This window comes from Eulemur rufifrons, chromosome 16, assembly GCF_041146395.1.
Source record: "Eulemur rufifrons isolate Redbay chromosome 16, OSU_ERuf_1, whole genome shotgun sequence".
NCBI lineage: Eukaryota > Metazoa > Chordata > Mammalia > Primates > Lemuridae > Eulemur > Eulemur rufifrons.
This window is the reverse complement of record NC_090998.1, coordinates 34,877,744-34,898,525: the sequence shown is the minus strand read 5'-3', so window position 1 is coordinate 34,898,525 and position 20,782 is coordinate 34,877,744. Positions and strand designations below refer to the sequence as shown.

At 36.6% G+C, this 20,782-nt stretch overlaps 1 protein-coding gene across 2 annotated transcripts in view; it reads left to right on the top strand.

Moving 5' to 3' along the window:
• The window catches only part of NELL2 (neural EGFL like 2), a 314,905-nt gene that overhangs the window by 176,832 nt on the left and 117,291 nt on the right, over positions 1-20,782 (top strand). The gene's annotated exons all lie outside the window — the stretch shown is intronic.

Sequence of the window (20,782 nt, the reverse complement as noted above, 5' to 3'; positions counted from 1 at the left end):
ACTTCCTACCATAAATATGAATCTATAATAAAGGTGTCACTTTGTCTTTGATTTAGTTGTTCACTTCTAAGTCTTCATTATAATGTCCACTCTCTGTGCTAATTGATATCCTGTTTATCAGAGCAGAAGGAAGGGCCTTCCTCTAAATTTAAATATACTATTCCAAAATGATGGAATCAAAAACAATAAGTAACTTCTTAGTCTATGAGGAATAACTGAAAATATCCTGAAGGCAGAAAAGGTATTTAATAAAAAGATGCCAATGGATTTACAAGTTCCTAGTTTTTTGTCAGTTCATTCTAAACATTTCCACATTATGGAAACAATTCTGCACTTTTTCTTTAGACAAAATTTAAATCACATCTAGTGGTAGAATATCTTGAAGGAGAACTACAGAGATGCTTTCCAACATAAAAAATAAAATAACAAGTCATAATAAATAAATAGGGAATTGAATATACAGTTTACTTTAATATTAGTGATACTAGTAAAGCTGAGTTCCATTTTAATGGTTAACAAAAAAGCTATCTGATAAAGCTCTTGCATCTTAGAAAGCAGATATTTCAAGATGTGCTCATTAAAAATGAGAGTGCTGGCAATTTCTGAGTCTGTGGATTCTTTGCAATTAGAGTCTTAAAAAGCTTTGTACATTTTTATACTTCCTAGTGATTCTTTTTGTTTTTCTTATATTCTTAAAATAGTGTTAGAAAATTTTTAAGAGAGAAGACATGACACATAACTGGTGTTGAATGAGGTGTGTTTCTCAAGGGCAGGATATTTTCAAGAGATTCATTTCTGTTCTGGGTCTGTTTGTTGGATATAAATCCAAGGAATAGTTTAGCTTTCATACATTACAGAGAATCTTTTACTTTGGCTTTTACCTCTCCCAGTAATCTTCCTTACAAATAAAACCCACAAATTACTGTTTATTTTTGACTACTTGGGGGAATTTTCCTTTACAATTTCAAAGGATCTAATGATATAAATGAAGAATCCCTTTGTAGGAATGTGGAGGAAAGCTGAAATCATTTTAAGAAAAGCTGTTCAAGCTATGATTTTTGTGCCTAAGGAACCAGAGCCAAGAATTTCAATATCTGGCAGATGATGGAATGTATTTCCTTAATGAGGCACTAGCATTTCCAACTAGCACCATTATTTCTATGCTTCCACTTGAAGAGGAGAGACTTTCTTGCCCTTAAATGTCCTATCTACTCTGACTAGGTCTACAAGTTTGAGAATTTACATCTGTACACAAAAGCTGGAATTTTTTTTTTTTTTTTTTTTTTAGGAAATATGAGTAGATTTTATTTTGTAGTGCATAGTCAGATGAACACTGTCAAACATTTCTTTATGTTAGGTCATGGAGAGTCAATGCATATTCAAGGTTTCTGTAAAGGAAATAAATGTTTAAATGCTATGCCCTTGGACTCCTCCTCCCCATACTTTGATATTAGGAGTTGTACAAAAGGCTCAAAGAAATGACTCCTGTGCTGGAGGTTTGCCTTGTGCCTGAAGGTATCTAGGCTATTCCTTCTTAAGAGCTCCCTTAAGACCAAAGTGGGACTTTATTTCTCTTATAAAGATTGATATTTATTTTCTCTGAATTTTAGTAACAGACATTTACATACTTGTAGTATAAGACCTTACAGTATATTAATAAGTGTCAAGACACCACTGTAGAGCCATTCCCTGATGTTTGTGGCTGAGCTCTTGGAGTTCCACATTTGTTTTGTTTCTCTATCTCTGCCCCTCTTTCCTGTGAAAGAGACCCCTACCATAACATAACAACTGACACTTTCAACACTGTGCCCAGCAACTCACAAAGTTACTTATCCCATCTGAAAATTAACCACAGAAATTCTAATTCAAAGGAGATTCCAAGAGCGATACACATGACTTTATAGTCAAGAGCTTTGATCAGTGAAAGTCTTCTTTGCTTTTTTAACCCAGTAGCTCTGGCATACAAATTATGTATGTTGCTGAGTAATTACATCCTGTTGTTGGTCAGATTGCACATTGGTTTTCTTTCAGTTTCAGAAATTTGAGTTAGATTTTCCTCATGATCACAACATTTTAGAGATGGAAGTATTCTTTCCATTTAGTTCAATCCCTTAACTTTCACAGATGAGTAAACTGAGGCTCAGAGAGATTTATTGCCTTACCTATAGTCATACAGTTAAGAGGCAAAAGGGTCTGGAAGATAAGCCTCCTTATCATACTTAACTCCTGTACTATTCACCCTGTATATAATTTGCAACCATATAAAAATAAATGTAAGGAAAAGACTCATATTGTATGTAGAAATATGTTATTCAATTTATAGTGCTCAGTAAATTAGACTACCTTGTTTATAGATTATTTAAGTTCATGAGCTTCAACTCCAGGAGAATTTTTTTCCCCTACAGCTCTTATAATAATAATAATAATAATCCTAAATTAAAAGTCACTAGAATAAATATAAATCACCATTTTCTGGGCCTCTGACTGTACAAAGTTATAGCAATGACTCAGTCACACCATTTGCACAAGTAGTGTATCAGTTTATACTCTTCTAAACTCATTAATAAAAATTTCCTTACAGTGAAAGTGTTATTATTTTTCCTAATTCTTCATAATTTCTCCCCTCACATCCTTTTCTCTTGTTATAGAAGAAGAAAGACTAGGTATACCTACAAGGAAAGAGAGAGTTAGAGAGAGAGAAGAGGGTAGAAAGGGAGGAAAGGGGAATAGAAGGAGGGAGCAAAGAGGGAGAACAGAAAAAAGGAAAGAAGGGGAAAGGTGAAAGGAAAGAGAAAAGGAAAGAAGAGGAAAGGGGGTTTGGATCACATGAGCCAAGATGTCCGAAGGCCATTTTTCAGGATTTCTGCAAAAACAACCTAATTTTTATGTATAACAAAGTTACTTATCTGGCTTTCTTGGTTAATCAAATTGGGCAGATCTTGTTGAGTCTCACAAGGCATCTCTTCTTGGAACTGGTCTTGTGTAATGGACAAAGTGTAAAACATCTCTAGAAACAAAGATGGAATCAAGAATTTTAGATAAAGATCTGAGTGAAGAGGCACTCATTTCAGATCTTCCTGATATAGCTCTTTGCTCTGATTATGACAATAAAAAAAGAGTTCTGATTCTTCTTTTGCATTGACGAGTTTGTAATCTTCCTATGCTGTGCACTTTTTTGGAGGTGAAACAGAAGAATGGGAAGGGTGGGCAGGTAGAAGTGGTAGAAAATGCCCTTGCCTTGCCTTAGGGATTAAATTCATCCTTTAGGGCAGTGGTTATTAAAAAAGAAGTGATTTTGCCTTCCCACCTGCCAGAGGCTATTTGATAATGTCTGGAGATATTTTTGGTTATCACAACTGTGGAGAGTGGGTTTTCTATTGGCATCTGGTAGGTAGAGGCCAGGGATGTTGCTGAATATCCTATAATATTATTGTTACAATAGCTGTCCTCTTGAGGAAATGTTTTATTTCTCTGGGACTCTTTCAACTGGGAACTTTTTTCTGGTTACTTTTCAAGTGAGTCCTTAATCTTCATCCTGCACAAAACATCTGGCTCAGGACAGCACTCCTCCCGAAGAGTACATGACCCAAAATGTCAGTAGTGCCCAGTTGAGAAACCGTGCTTTAGAGTTACCTGATCAAAATTGTAAGATGCAAACTTTCTTTTTAACTTTACCTGTTCCTATTGGAGTTTCTGTTGGCCCTGTGTAGTGATGCCGTCTCTCACTTCTTATGGTCTCTAGTGTCCTTTTATTATCTTTTGGCCACAAAAGGACCCCTTTTCAGTAAGCCCCACTCCCCGCTAAGTTCTTCCTTCTCCTTTCTTCTATTAAAACTTCTTATCTTAACCTAGGGGAATGATTCTTCAATGGTGAAATTGCTGACATCAACAGAAACAGCAGAGAGGATTTCTTAGGGCTCCTCAAATGATGCTATCCTGATGCTTGCTCAATACACTTTCCGCTGACTCTTCTGATTCTGTTATCCCAGGGCTTTCTGATGCTGGCTTTGGTCCATGTCACATATCATTGGAGGTTCATAAAGTATCTAAGCACAAGGAATTCTACTAGATACTTGATTTTTGTTGTTAAAAAAAAGTGCCTCCTCTGGTGTTCCTCAAGGAGTTTCACTTCTGAAAGTACTTAACTTTTTATAGCATTGGATACGCCTACTGCTTACATTTTATGATCTTGCTGTGGTTACTTTTCTCTAAAATAGTCAATGCTGATTTTTTTTTTTATCACTAGCATACTGCTTGTCAGGCTTGTTTAATTTGCTGATTATGGAGAAAGAGTGGTGAATTTTATGATGATATTAAGTTTTCTTCACTTTTCTTTATCACTGTAGATTTCTTAGCATGAAAAGAGTCTTGGATACTATTGTCAGCTACAGAAGGTTACAGAAAAGGATTTACTGCTGGGCTACCGAAGCAGAGGTTTTAAGCCAGTGGTAACCCAGGCATGCCCCTTCCTTAAATAGTGCCGTGTGTGGTTCTTTAAAGGTCTCTGTCAAATCATGCTTACAAAAGGAAATTTGCTTAAAGTGTTTAAAGAAATGATATTTTGGAAAGGCAGAAATAATATTTTTTATTCTATATTCTTCCAGAAAGAATTTATATTGAACCTAGAAATTTATTGTATGGATGAACAATGGCTATGTAAAAATAGCTCTTGGTAGATTTATCAAAATCGCAAGTGTAGAACAAGGCAGTTAATTCATTGTGTGTGCATGTACCACAATTACTGGTATGGAAACAGTAAAGGAGGTGAGATTACTCGGGGCAATGACAGAAAGGAAAGAAGGCCACAAGAAGCACAGATCAGAGAGAACAATAGTAAAGAACAGGAGGTGAAAATGTGCACATCAGCTTTCACAAAAAGTCTTAAATAAAGCTCTTTTCGTTGGGCACTTTCTCATTAGTAAAATGCCTAGCAGAGAAGAAATGCCTATTAAATGTTAGCTGTTATTATTATTTTTGTTGTTACTATTGCTGTTGGGATTAGACCAGCTATCCTCTTGAGGAAATGTCTTTTTTCTCTGAGAGCCTTCCAACTGGGCACTTTTCTCTGGTTACTTTTAAACTGAGTCATTAATCTTGATAACATAAATAGCTTTGTTATAGCAATGGACTCAAACGCATTATTGTTTATTCAACTGCGCTTACTACGTACCTGTAAATAGGGGCTTCAGAAAACAGAAAGGGAAACCTTGGTGTAACTGAATAGCACTTACTCTGGAAGTTAGAAAAAATTCCTTCCTGATGAGTTTGTTATACTCCTTAGCTTCCCATTGTTCTTGAGAATGAGTGTTGTCCCAGGGCTAGATGGATGCATCCAGGGCCCTACTTTGGCTATGAATCTGCCCAGGGTTGAGAATAGGACATCTAAGCAATCAGTGAGTATGGTCAGTTCTCAAGCAGGGCAGATTTTTATGAGCCTTTTTAGAAAAGAAATCCTCTATGTGGATTTCTTTTCTAAAGAATCACTATCAACACTCAGACAATCCTACCATCTGGCTGCTAGTTGCCATGGCTATTGAAAAAGACTTTTGCATTTTTGTGAACAACTACTACAAATTTTCTTTTCCTGGAATCAGCATTGCAAATTATAATGAAATTGTGGCATACAGAGGCCCTTTTATAAAACATGAAAGTCAGGCAACTTTAGGTTTTAAAATTTAAAGTATGCCCCCTAAAGCTAAAGGAAGCCTCATTCATCTCTTGTAGTTCATTATATAGTATTATACTTTATAGTTATTAATTTAAAAATATAAACATGATCACAAAAGCAAATTAGAATACCAAGCCCCAGGACTCAAAGGATCAATGATGAAAACTATTTCTAAACAAACATCATCTAGGAAGCGTCTTTAGAAGAGTGGGCACTGTGGTTACCAGGAAGGGTTAATGTTTGGAAAACTTCAGGCCACATTTAGAAAACGTGAGTGAACAGAAGTGAGACGTGTATGCACAGTTAGTGAGGAGGCCAAGGCAATGCGCTTATCTCTTTCCTGAAACACATACGTGCATGCATACAATTAGCAGTCAGCTCAAAACCGAACAGGCTCAAAGGCTCAGGGAGCTGAATTGCCTTTTTGAAGATGAAAAGCTTGGAAAGGAGTCTGTGCTCTTTGTATCTGTCATTGAGTGGGGGAAGCACACCAGCTCCAACGTAGCAGTTTCCAGGCTTGTCAGAGCCCTTATGCAGCCTGGCATGCAGCTGTCGTATCTATGTACAACCTCCAGCCCGGCCAGCCGTAGTTTGGTCTTCAGAGTGCCCAAGGGCATGTGTCTGTGCAGCTGACTCTATGCAAGCTCACCTGAGCCCCTAGAGGATGGGAGCTGCCTCATTAGCAAGCCTCACCTACTTTGATTGATTGATCAGTAAACCCTTATTCACCTTTGTCCCAAATGGATGTATTATTTGAGATTTATTTCAAGATTTTTATACGAAAAGCATAGAGCTGAAAATTCACATAGGGGAATAAAAGGATTATACGTGCCAGGAGTGTAACAATAGCTGTGTCTTAGCAACAGACACCTGTAGAGGACAGGATTGCTGAAGTTGAAGCTCAACAGATGCGTTTCATTTCCTTTCTTGATTTTTGGCTTTGACATGTTAGCTGGAATGAAGTTTGACCTTTCTTATGCCTTATCACTGTTTGAGTGCTCCGTGGAACAGAGTTCATCTTCCCGTTCTGCTGCTGATCTAATCTTGCAATAGGTATGTAACCTCCTGGTGACATTGCCTTGTCCTGCTGCTCTCCTTTCCTCCCCTGTCCAGAATGTCTTTGCAGTGTCACATCCATGAAAAATTGTGGCTTTTGGCCCTGAGGTTGAGTATCTTCTTCCGAATCAGGAGGCTTATCTGTTCTGTAAGCTTCCGGCAGGGGGTTGGGGGGTGGGGAGGGTAAGGCACAGCCACACTGACTGCTAGGATTGTGCTTTCTTGGGGTGTCTGTGGCCCAGGAATCTGGGAATGGCTTAGCCAGGGACTCTGCTTCAGGGTCTCTCACAAGGCTGCCATCGAGATGTCAGCTAGGACTGGGGAATGGTTTATTTCCAAGCTCACCTATGTGGTCATTGGCTTATTCAGTTCCTCACTGGCTGTTGCTCACTGGTTGCTTTTAACTCCTTGCCATGTGGGCCTTTCCAACGTGGCAGCTTTCTTCATCAAGTCCAGCAAAAAGAGACAGCCTGCCAGCTGGGTAGAAATTACTATCCTTTCTAACCTAACCACAGACCTGACATCCTGTTACCTTTGCTGTAGTCTATTGGTTAGGAGCAAATCACTAGGGGTAGGAGATTACACAAAGGCATGGCTATCAGGAGATGGATAGCACAGGGGATCATTTTAGAAGCTGACTACTATATACATGGAATATTATATATGGTTAATTAACCCATTTCAGCTAAGTACAAATAAACAGTACCAGGTCGAAGAATAAGAGTAGGGAGAGTTAGAATAGTAAAAATGTGTTGTGTAAGAACTCTGTGTGAGTGATTGTGAAAAACTCATAAGCTGTCACACATGTCTTTTACTTTTATTTACACTAGAGCTTTAGTATGGGTGCTTAGTCGGTTCTTGTCCAATTTCATAGATGGAGATAGTGTAAATCAATCACTGCAGCACAATGTGGTACAATTTGTAACAAAGAAATGTGCAGAGAGCTGTGGAGAGCCCAGAGAAGGCAGTGAGTAATCTGGCTGGAGCCTGGATATGGCCACACATCACTGGCAAAGTGCCATTGAAACTGAGATTTGTAAGTATGAACAGACATTTCAGGAGAGGTAGAAGTGAGAGAAGACATTTCAAGAAGCAGGAAGAGTAGGTACAAAAGTATAGGTTGTTGTATAATAGCAAGTTTAGTGTAAACAGAATTGTAAGAGATAAAGCCAGAAAGTCCTGTAGAAAATTCTAAGATATTTTCCAGTTTCTGAAACATTTCAGTCAGTTTTTGCACATTCTAATTAAGATGTGCACATTGAAGTGTTAATGCTTTATTTTGTTTCTATTGTATGTCATTTTTCTTTTCTGCTGACAAGTAGTTTATTAAATTGAAGATACTTCTGATAATCAGTGCAGGCCTAGGATCAAGGTGATATGGTATTTCATTTCAAAGAAGACAGAATGCTTTGTTGGTGTTCTTAGAACTCCATGAAAGCAGATTTTCAGTGTGGTCTAATGAGAACTGATTTGAGAATTTTTCTAAACAAAGTCATAACCATTAAATTATTACCTAAGGCATTTAAAAATAGATTTGCATATTCATGTCCATTAAATATGGAGAAATACAACAACAACAAGACAAGAAATGACTAAGGGATCTATAGAGGATCTCTTTTAGTTTGTTCAAATCAAATCATAATCTTCCTAGACCCCTCTTCTCTATGAACATTTTGTGGCATTTTAGCTTGTGGATAATAGCTCACTCAGGCTTCTTATATTTGAGTCCTTGTTCTACTACCCACTAGCTGGGATCATGAGCAATTTACCTACTCCTTTAGCCTCAGTTTCTTCAAATTTAAAATGGGATAATATTACAGACTTTATATATTTTTATAATTAAATGAGATAAAGCATATAAAGCAATTAGTAGAATAGCTGGACCGTAAGTTGTCAATAAGTAATAGTTATTATTGTTGCTATTTATGGTAAGTAGAATAATGGCCCCCCAAAGGTGGTGACACCTTAATCCCCAGAACCTGTGTATATGCTACCTTACATGGAAAAGGGACTTTTCAGATGTGATTACGGTTAAGGACATTGAAATGAGGAGATTATCCCAGATTATCTGGGTGGGCCCAATCTAATCACATGAGTCCTTAAAGAAGAAGGTTTTATGACTGTTGTTAAGAGGAAGGTGTGACTGGGGGATATTTGTCAGAGTGACGCAACATTACTGGCTTTGAAGATGGAGAGGGGGCTGTGAGCAGGAACATGAACAGCCTTTAGAAGCTGGAAAAGGCGAGGACACATTTACCATTAGAGCCTCTAGAAAAGGAATGCAGCCCTGCGGACATCTTGATTTTAGCTTGGCAGATGTATGGTGGACTTCTGACCTAAAAAACTGTAAGGTAAATGTACATTATTTCAAGCTATGGGGTTTAGAGTAATTTTTTGCCAACAATAGAAAATGAATACACTATTAATATTAGCTAACACAGTTGAATTGTTCAAAACTATATTCAAAAACAATTCTTATTGAATTGTTGAGGACAATCAATAACTCTGGAACAAGTCTGGTGTCTATAGGGAGACTTAGAGGGGAGTCTGTAGAGGAAAGGATGATTCAGTTCATATTTATGCCTAAATTCCTTGCTTTAATGACTGAGTTGCCTTCTTCATATTTGGTTTTGCTATAAAAGTTAGGGTTGCTCATTATTTCAAAAACATGTTCATACTCTGCTTCTAGTGAACACAGGCACACACACACAAAATCACACAAAAATAGACTGCACATTTACCCAAAATGTAACAAATAAAACAATGATATAGTACATTTCTCATTGGCCTTCTTTTTTTTTTTTTTTTTAGGAGATTCTGAACTTAATAACATGAAGGAACTTGACAGACAATAATTTTGAAAGCACTGTTAAAAAATTCATTTGTAGACTTAGGTGGTTATTGGGGTATCATTGCTGTCATAGATCTTCAGAAGATAGGGTTGTTGAAAATGACCTTTTAATTCAGGAAGGCTCCATGCCAGCAAGGCTATATCTGAGCCACAAATTAGTGACTTATGGGCTACAATTAGCTCTTGGTGGGGATTTATTTGGCTTTGGGGGCATTTTAATGATTCAACATTTAAACATTCAAAGGATTTCATTTTAAAAATCTGGTTTTCCAGCTAGATTTTCACATTGTTTGCTATTAATTCTGGATCCACTTTGCTGCCCCTCAACTATGGACCACAGCTGCAATAGTAGCAGCCCTCCTAGAAAAAAAAGCTGACTCCCCTTGTGGTCACCAAAACTCAACAGTTCTAGTGAGAACATTAATGTTCAAATAAATGCCAGAATGCCTATAGCTGGTCTGTCTCATACCCATTTACTTTATCTGTCTGACCCAAGAATTGGAGCTTTTTTATTTTGTAACCCGTGATTTATAGTATTAAAGTGATTATAAAAAATGATCATCTGAAGCCATAGAGATTTTAATATAGAAATAATGTCAAAGATTTGACTTCTTTATGAGTCATGTTCCTAATAAATTCACAAGTCACACTGAAATAAACCCCAGAAGAATCAGTAGATTCTTCAATAAATTTTAAATTCATCTGTTTTAGTTTTCCTTTCAAAATTAAATTATAAAGACCTTAAATACTAAAGTCACAAAGAGAATATATATGCCATTATAGTGTAGTATCAGTTATTTGGCCAATTTTAAAATCTCCTAGAAATTTAATTCATTGCAAAGTTTATAGCAGAACAAATAGTTTAGATCGTGGGACACATAAAATTTGTTGACAAAGTAGAAAAGATACTGTATGTTGTTTTGTTTTTTAATGGGCTTTATATTAATCTACTTAAGCTGCCATAACAAAATACCATAGACTGGGTGGCTTAAACATCAGAAATTTATTATCTCACTTTTCTGAAGGCTAGAAGTTCAAGATCAAGGTTCTGTGAGTGCTCTCTTCCTGAACTGCAGACAGCTGCTGTCTTGCTGTGTCCTCACATGGCCTTTGGGTGCAGGTAAAGAGAGAGAGAGAGTGAGCTCTAGTGTCTCTTTTTATAAGGACACTAATCCTGTTAGATCAGGGCCCCACCCTTATGACCTTATTCAACCTTAATTACTTTCTGAAAGGCCCCATCTCCAAATACGGCCACATTGGGGGTTAGGGCCTCCACATGTAAGTTTGGCGGGAGTGGGACACAAACATTCAGTCTGTAATGGCCAATCTGTTCTTGAGTAGATGTAATTATCTTTCAAAAGGGGTTTGCTATGATGACATGTAAGGAAGTGACAAGATATTACAAAAAATAAAATGTAATCATCCAACGGAATATATCACCTAGATACAGTTTGTAGGATTTCACTGTGAGTTAATCATTGAAAGAAGGTATGTTACTGATTATAACTCCTCTGCAAGAGGAATGGGGCCTGGGATTATAGGCTTTAGCTTAGCTGATATTAAGGATGCTTTTGATTTTATTTAGCTTCTCTTTGCACACATTGCAATTAATGGTATTACTTCTTTTTTAGCAGTAATTCTTTCTACATTTTTTAAATTTCCGAATATTACAGGAGCACAAACGTTTTGGTTACATGGATTGCTTTTGTACAGCTTGAGTCAAAGTGTAAGTGTGCCCATCACCCAAATAGTGTACATTGTACCTATTAAATAGGTGTTATTTCCTATCCCCTCATCCCCATCCCACCTGCTTGACTTCCATTGAGTTTTACTTCCCTATGTGCTCGTGAATGCTGGTCAGTTAGTTCCAATTTAATAGTGAGTACATGTGGTGTTTGTTTTTCCATTCTTGCAGTACTTCACTTAGGAGAATGGTTCCCAGTTCCATCCAGATTGTTACAAAATGTATTAATTCATCATTTTTTCTTATGGCTGAGTAGTAGTACTCCATGGTATACGTATACCACATTTTATTAATCCACTCATGAATTGATGGGCACTTGGGTTGATTCTACATCTTTGCAATTGTGAATTATGCTGTAGTAAACATTCAAGTGCAGGTGTCTTTTTGGTAAAATGACTTTTTTTCCATTGTGTAAATACCCAGTATAGGGATTGCTGGATCAAATGGTAGGTCTACTTTAGTTCTTTGAGGAATCTCCATACTATTTTCCATACTGGTTGTACTAATTCACAGTCCCACCAACAGTGTATAAGTAAGTATTCCTTTCTCTTCACATCCACGCTAACATCTTTTGTTTTGGGACTTTTTAATAAAAGCCATTCTCACCGGAGTTAGCTGATATCTCATTGTGGTTTTGATTTGCATTTCCCTGATAATTAGGGGCATTGAGCACTTTTTCATATTTATCAGCCATTAGTCTATCTTCTTTTGAAAAGCTTCTGTTCATGACCTTTGCCCACTTTTTAATGGGGTTGTTTGGATTTTTTCTTGCTGATTTGTTTGAGTTCTTTGTAGATTCTGGTTATCAGCCGTTTCTCAGATATATGGCTTACAAATATTTTCTACCATTCTGTAGGTTATGTATTTGCTCTGTTGATTGTATCCTTGGCTGTGCAAAAGCTTTTTAATTTAATCAAGTCTCATTTATTTATTTTTGTTGTTGTTGTAATTGCCTTTGGGGTCTTCTTCATAAATTCTTTGCCTAGGCCAATAGAAGAGTTTTCCCTATGTTTTCTTCTAGCATTTTTATGGTTTCATGCCTTACATTTGAGTCTTTCATCCATCTTGATTTAATTTTTGTGAAAAGTGAGAGATAAGGATCCTGTTTTAATCTTTTACATGTGGCTATCCAATTTTCTCAGCACCATTTGTTTAATAGGGATTCTTTTCCCCAGTGTATATTGTTGTTGCTTTGTCAAAGATCAGATGGCTATATGTGGAAGTTTTTTATATCTGGGTTCTCAGTTTTGTTCCATTGTTGTATGTCCCCCTATTTTTCTGTCAGTTCCATGCTGTTTTGGTTACTGTGGCCTTGTAGTATAGCTTGAAATCTGGTAAGGTGATGCTTCCCAATTTGTTCCTTTTGCTTAAGGTTGCTTTGGATAATTGGGCTCTCTTTTGGTTCCATACAAAGCGTAGAATTGTTTTTTCTAGATCAGTAAAAATGACTTTTTACATTTTTATGCAGAATTTGACAAATCCAGTGATAAACAACTGATAGCACTTAGTGGGAAGAGACTTTTGCACCTCCGCTCATGATGACAGGCAACTCTCAGCCTTTTTGGATCTCAGTTTCTTGTTAGCAAACAGCAGGAAGATATGATTTGTTTGTGTAGTCAAGGCTTTTAGTTGCAAATAATAGAAAATCTCTGGCTGTCTTCAGCTTAAAGAGATTTCCTGGAAGGGTGTAGGTGGCTCAAAGAATACACATAAAGCTTGAGGAGCACTCTGGGAAATGTACAGAGATCACAGGATCTCTGAGGCCTTGTCAGGATGGAGCAATTGCAGGATGTATCGCCACTGCCACTGAGGCTACTGCAAGATGCTGTATGGGAGCACACAGCGCTGAAAATGAATTCTGTCTCTTTGCCTTTCAGACACTCACTCCACATTCAGAATTCCTGGACAGAAGCATGTAATTGTCTTTAATTTACATACATGGTTGCAAGACCATGTATTTGCCAAGTGGCAAGAGATTGGTGGGAGAGAAAGTATCTTGCTTTTGGCTTCCGTAGTGGGAGGAGATCCCTGTCTCCTAACTAGATTCACCCAGTAGATGATGTTTCCAAAATATAGAGGTGGTTCAGATGCTGGATAATTCAGGAAGAAAGGAAGGATGGAAAGAAAGAAGGAAAGGAGGGAGGGAGAGAGGGAGAAAGAAAGGGAGAAAAAGAAAAGAAAGGAAAGGAAAGGGAAAGGGAAAGGAGAGGAAAAAGGGAAGGGAAGGAAAAGAAAAGGGGAAGGGAAGGGGTGAGGAGAAAAGGGGAGGGGAGGGGAGGGGAGGAAAAGAGGAGAGGGGAGTGGAGGGGAGGAAAGGAGGATAGGGAAGAAGAGGGGAAGGAAGAGGAGAGCAGAAAAGGAAAAATATAAACATTGTTCCTCCTTAAACTGCTTGGCTAGTGTAGGATTGATTCTATGGTAAAATTATATCTAAAATAATGCTGAATACCTTTCAAAGCATTATAAAAATGTAAGGTGGTATTATTGTTCTTACTGCCACTATCTCAGTTCAAATCATCATTGTTGTTCATGTGGACATTTTAGCTATTCTACTATCTTACTGTCTATAATTTTTCCTTTTTGTTATGATCTCAATTTTGTCACCAGCTTTATCTTCCTCAACAGTGTAGTCATTTCCCTTTCTAGAAATTTCAGTGAGTTCTCATTGCCCACAGAATAATACTTGCAAAGCTTAGCAGAGCAGTCTTCCTTTCCAGCTTTATGTCTTTCTACAGATTTTGTATCCTTCTCAAACCACAGCCTTCTGCTTTGCAAAACTATTGTAGTTGGAACTCAGTAAGTTACCATGCTGTATATCAAATGCCAACGTAACTGGCTTCAGCCCCCATTCTCAAACGGGGGTGAGCTAAAGGTCTTACTTAGCCTTTCTGAAGTTGAGGGAGGAAGAAGGGAAGTAGGAAGTGACTGACTCATGATCATTTGAGACTTTAGTAGTAGTTACATTTAAAGCATATTTAACTTTGCAAGGATTCAACAGAAGGTACACCCTGAAGCCTTCTTTCTAGCAGGAAAAGGCATTAATGCTTTCAACACAGGTCAATCCCAAAGTCCAGCCCTATACCTCTCCCCAAGTGCTTCTGCCTGGCTCTTCCATACAGTGGGGTCACATCCAAACATAGTGACCTGTGCAGCTGTTTCCCCTGCTCTCTTTTAGTCTCGGTGAAGAAAATTGAATAGGTATGTTGCCTAAAACCCATTGTGGCAGCCACACCTGTCCCCTCCCCTTCCAACCACACGATGCGTCACCTAATAAATGGACAACCAGCTGAAAAATTGTATTTCTCATTAACCTCATAAGGTTGCTACCTTTATTTTACTCCATTGGATTTTTTAGACCCCACTTATCCCATTATGGAAGGTTTACTTGTATCATTCTCTGAGAAGGTCTTTGCTGATGCGGTTTTCACTGGCCAGAACAGCCTTTACCTTTTTCTTCACTTATTGAAATGCTACTCACCTTCTGTGGCTTAGTAAACATAGTCTCGCCAGTGTATGTTTCTTTAAGCCTTCTCATTAGAAAGTGCTAGTTAATTTAGCAACCTATGGCATGAAATTCAAGTGGATTTAGTATTCACCTTCCTAGTCACAGTATGACATTTTCAATAGAGTTTTTCATCTGAATTTCTATAGCTCTTAATTAAATCTGTTTGGTTTTGTATTAGTTGTTTATATATTTGTCTTCCCCTATTAAATTACATGTTATTTGAAGACAGGCTTTATGTCTTTTTCATCTCTTTGCAGCAGCTATCCCTGTTGCATAGATGAGAAATCTGAATCTCAGAGAAATTGAACAACTTGTTTTAGTTCTCAGATTTTATAAGTGGAGGAATTTTTATTCAAAAAAGGAGAGGAAAAAAATTGGCTACTCTTTTCTTCCATCATTTTAGGGAAAGCAAAGCCATCCCTAGAATATATGTGAACCAAATGTGTATTAATAGTTGTGAACTTTGACTCTGAGTGTCACCATCCTCAAGTTCATGTCCATCAGGTTATGTGCAAGTTCCAGATGGAATTGTGTAGGGGGCTCTGCTACCCACTCCTTGGCATTTCCCTCTATGCTCTTGGTTTCTGTTAGCCTCAAATTCCTTCTAGATGTTTGGGATAGACATGTGCTGTTGCACTGTGGTATGTCCTCTCCAGCAGAACTCAAGAATTTGGGTTTAATATGTGGTAGACATAATGCTAAACCCTTTTTACATTTTCATTTAGTCATATTCACCATCTTTCAGATCAGTACTATTTATTATCCTCATTTTATATGTAAAAGAACTTAAGCTAAAGAAGTTCAAGTAAAATCCCAAATCTTTAAGCTTTTAAGTGATAGAGCCGCTCAGAGAGGCAAAAATTAAGTATCTCAGTAGTATTTTGACTTAGCAATTAAAATACCTTCATGGAGCAAAAGTGATTTTTAAGCTCCATTCATTCAAGTTTTTCTCTGACTTCTTTTGTTACACTGAACTTTTCACTTCATATTCCCTGGACAGTGTGATAATTCCTCCTTAGCTGGGATTTGCTTTGCGTGGTTTCACTTATCTACAGTCAACCACAATCCCAAAATAGTTGAAAACAGGACAATAAGATATTTTGAGACAGAGAGAAAGAGAGAAAACACTTACATAACTTTTATTACTGTATATTATTACAGTTGTTCTATTTTATTACCATTGTTTTTAATGTCTTATTGTGCCTAATTTATAAATTAAACTTTATCATAGGTATGTATAAATAGGAAAAAAATATAGTGTGTGTATATGTATGTGTGTGTATGTGTGTGTGTATATATATACATATATATATGGTTCAGTGCTATTCATTGTCTCAGATATCAACTGGGGGTCTTGGAATATATCATCAGTGAATAATGGGGAACTACTGTATAGTACTGTTCACAGGATCCCTATGGAGCTCGATCACCTGGGTTTGAATTCTCACTGTGCAGCTTATTAACCGTGTGACGTTTGGCAAGTTGCTTAACTTTCAGTGCCTCCTTTTCTTCTTCTATAAACTGGGAATTAATATGATAATATCTCATACTCGATGCAAGGATTATATGAGTTAATATATATTTAAGATGTTTACAGCAGTGCCTAGAATAAGTGTTTTTTAATAAGTAAATATATTTATTAACTGCTATTTGGAAGACATGCTTAATGCTGTGCATGATACAAATATAAATAAGACCTATAGACTGTATAATCCATGAGAAGTTATTCAACTAAAATTAATAAAAGACAAAATGAATTGATTGCTAAACAGAGTTATAAGCAATGTGCTATGGCCACTTGCTTTCATGAAATTATAAGGATGGATGCAAAATCAGGGTAAAAGGAGTGTGCTATATTGGATAAACATTGGCTAGAAGTTAGGAAGTGAGAGATGTATAGATAGACCCATTCCTAGCTGGGAAACTCAACCAGTTATTAAACCTCCCCTGAGACTCTCCTTTGGTAAAATGGAGAAATTATGTTATACATACCTTTTAAAAGTATTTTAAAGATTACAAGTATTAATAGGTGTTTGAAGTACCTACAGGAATGGTTTTGAAATAACATGTAGTTAACCAAATAATATGAAATTTTATCTATTATGCAACTATTATGCAACTAAAGGAATTATTGTACCCAAGGAGCAAGTTGGAATTCAGAATAAGAAAACATTTCTCTCCCGATTTTACCAATTTCGCTAAAGCCCTGGACAATGAGGCCACTCTTGATTCCTCACTCACTCCCCACCCCCAATTTATCTACATGTCCTTTATTTTAGTTTTTAAAATAAAATGCTCAAATCCAAACCCTTGTCTTTTTCTCCCTCCCATAATACAAGTCTAAGTCATCATATTGCTGTCATTGCTATATTGGTTTTTCACTCATGCTGTCTGCAATCTGTTCTGCACACAGCATCTAGAACAATAATTTAAAAGCAAAAATTGGCCCATCTTATGCCCTTGCTTATTAACATTTAGTTCCCCCTTCCTGCCTCTCCTACCTTGTCTCATTATGCTCTTGCTTTTCATATTTAGTCCCCTTGGCTTCTTATTTCCTGGAAGAAATATCAGTCGTTCTTCAGGGATTTCCAATATTCTGTCCCTTTACTTGGAACACTATTCCTCCCTCTCCTTTTGCACGGATGGCTCTTGCCCATCCTTTATGTTTTAGCTTAAATATTACCTTTCTTGCCCACTGTATCTAAATAGCTTCTTCCCCAACTATATGGGTTCTCAGACATTTCACCTACTGTCTTTTCTTCAAAAGCTAACATGCACAGACCCTCTTTCCTTGTGTTTTTCTTACTTCTTATCTGTCTTGCCCCAGCTTCTATGAGTGCCTCAAAGGCAAGAGTAGTGTCTGTTATTTCTGCTTTGTTCATCACTGGATACCTGGTGCCTGGGAGGTATTTGATAAATATCAGCAGATGTTTGGGTCCATTAATTCAGTCAACAAATACTGGCTACCAAGAGCATCAAAGCATATCACATTAGAGTTATAAAGAATAAAAAATAAGTATTGGGGAGTGTGCAGTGTTACCTTGTCTGGTATAGGATGTCTGCAGGGTTTATTAGTCTCTCCAGAAAATTGACAGTCAAATAGTTCTTCACCAAAAAGCTGAGCCTGCATGAAATGAAGACTCTCCCTCCTTTGTCACACCTAGTTGCAGCGCTTGCCTTATTCTTCTTGCGGAGAAGTTTAGAGTATACCCTTGAAATACCAGTAGGTGGTTGCTGTGGCTCTTTTCCATTTCTTAATTACATTGCCTAGAATTTATCTCAGATCTATTATATAAAATTCAACTCAATTACATGCCACACTGTGAGCTCATCTCTCTGTCAGTCCTGCTAACCCCTTACTCATGTTTATTACTCTTTACAAAACCCGGCCTATTTTGTCTGTATTTTTTCTTCTTACTGCAACATAATGACCTGAATGTGTTATTCCAAGATTGTCTCGGCAGAGGAATAGAATGAGATTGTTAATCTCCTTATGCTGGCCTCTGTGTTTATAGTCTATCAATAGCTGAATATTCTTTTGTAACAGTGGTAAATGTAAGTTTGGGGCACTTTGGACCCAAACGTCCTTCCAGTATTATTCCTTTGTAGTTCGTCTTGTTCCGAAACATCTCTCTGATTAAATTAGGTTTTCCCTGGTGAGATGATTGATATTGTTCCAAGTGGAAACTCTTACCCATATTTTCAACTCCTTTTCAGATCTTCTAAGGGTTTTTTAAAAGTACAGACAAGCATTTTTTTTTTCATTTTGCAAAATCTTTGTGTCATTATGCACATCATGGAACCATTCTAGCAAGATGAATTTGAATAATATTTATCAAAAGAAACTCCATTGAAATTCAGGGGGAAACACAGATATTGTGAAAAGCTTGACATTGCTTAATTTAAATACACCACATTTACATGATACCCTAAATTTGCTGCTTTTATGTTACATGTTTTCTTTTATATATGTGTCATTTTTCTTTCTGATACAGATGTAGTAGATGTACATGGTATAATAAATACAGAAAGCCCAAAGAAGGAAATTAAAATCCCCCAGTATCTCATCTCTTAGTGATAATACTATTAATATGCCATAACTTTTTATTCTTTTATCTATATATTCAATGCCTGTGTACATTTTTAAATTACATGCAAATCATATTGTCATACCATTTGTTTTTAAATCTTAAAATGATCAATTCAGTGTGAATATTTTCTCATATCAATGATATTTAACAGAGTAATTTATAATGGTATTGTAGTATTCTGTAATACAGATAAATTATAATTTATTTAGCCAGTCACATATGGTTAAAATGTTAAGTTCTTTCTAAAATTTGACTCTTACAGATGATGTGTCATATGGAAATTTTTGTAATCCTTTCTAATAATATCCTTAGGATACATTTCTATAAAAAGTATTATTAGGCCCAAATTCTGTACATTTTACTACTTCAGCTATATATTGCATTATCAAATTATCTTCTGAAAGTTTGTATGAATTTAACTCCCATCACAAGTGTGTGAGAAGGCTGGTTCTCTGAACTCTTGTTTGCTTTGGAACTGTTTTCATTTTGTAGGTTTAAATATGCGTGTGTGTATAAACACATCTTGGCGCTTTCAGTGTCTTTTACTTATATTGTGGTAAGAACACTTAACATGAGATCTACGCTCTTCACAATTTTTAAGTGCACAGTGTTGTTCATTATTGACACAATGTTGTGTGGTAGATCTCTAGAACTTACTCTTCTTGCATAACTGAAAACTTTATATCCATTGGATATCAACTCTCCATTTCCTCCTTCTCCTAGACCCTGGCAACTGCCATTCTATTTTCTCTTTCTATGAGTTTTACTATTTTATATACCTCACATAAGTGGACTCTGCGAACATTGTTTTATAATATCATGTATGTATTGGCTTTTTTTTTCTTTTGCGAATTGCTTGTTCGTGTCCTTTGACCCTTTTATCTATTTTGACTGTTGATATTTTTCTTATTGATTTCTAATGAACATGAGTGTTTTCAAAATCATTTTTTGTTTGGATAGTATGGCTCTCGGGTTAAGAATCATCTAGGAACTCTTGCCTAGCCACACCTATCCCCAGGGACTCATAAATTGAGTTGTGGGAAACTGTAATAGTGAACTTATGGATCAATCTTTTTTAACTTCACAAAAACCTCTTACTTAGGCAAGGAAGACAATGTTATCCCCATTTCATAGAGGAGAAAACTATGACTCCAAATATTAAGAAACTGGTACAATTTTTAAATGTCAGGGCCATAACTGACTAGGTTTTCCAATGCCAAATTTGGGGATCTTTTTGCTATACCACCTTACTCATGTTCATAGTTTCCTTTTTCTTCTTCTTCATTATAATTTTATTCTTATCACTCTTTTTTTTTTTTTTTTTTTTTGATGACACATGAGCACCACCCTGGGGAGTTTTATCACATGGTTTTTTGGTTGCCTCTCAAGTTGTCAGGTGAGATTGGCTTTATGTCAGACACTGGTGTTAGTGGATGCCCTGCAAAAAGTGAATTCATCTCATTATCCTTCATTTTGTCCAAATCCATTTTATCATGAATTAAATTTGATTGAATTTTACAGTTTATTTTATTACTTACTCCTAAATGTATAATGTTTTAACAATAAGCTGAGGAAAAAGAAATATGATTTAGCTGACAAGGAAGTGAGATCCCTTTGCATTGCTCCTAGTTCATGCTTTAGATATGTATTATGTACTTACACTTTTTCCCCTTAGCAAGATGTCACTGATTTATTTTTAATATAAGATGATAGTATTAAAGCCACTATTTTTCAGATGTGTGCTTTTTTTTTAATTTTATTTATTTTTGCTAGTGGTGATAGCTTTGTATGGAGCTGGCCATATGCTCCTTCTCGGTTACATCTGGTTCCAAGAGAATGCTGAGAATTCTGGATAGAATGTGTTATC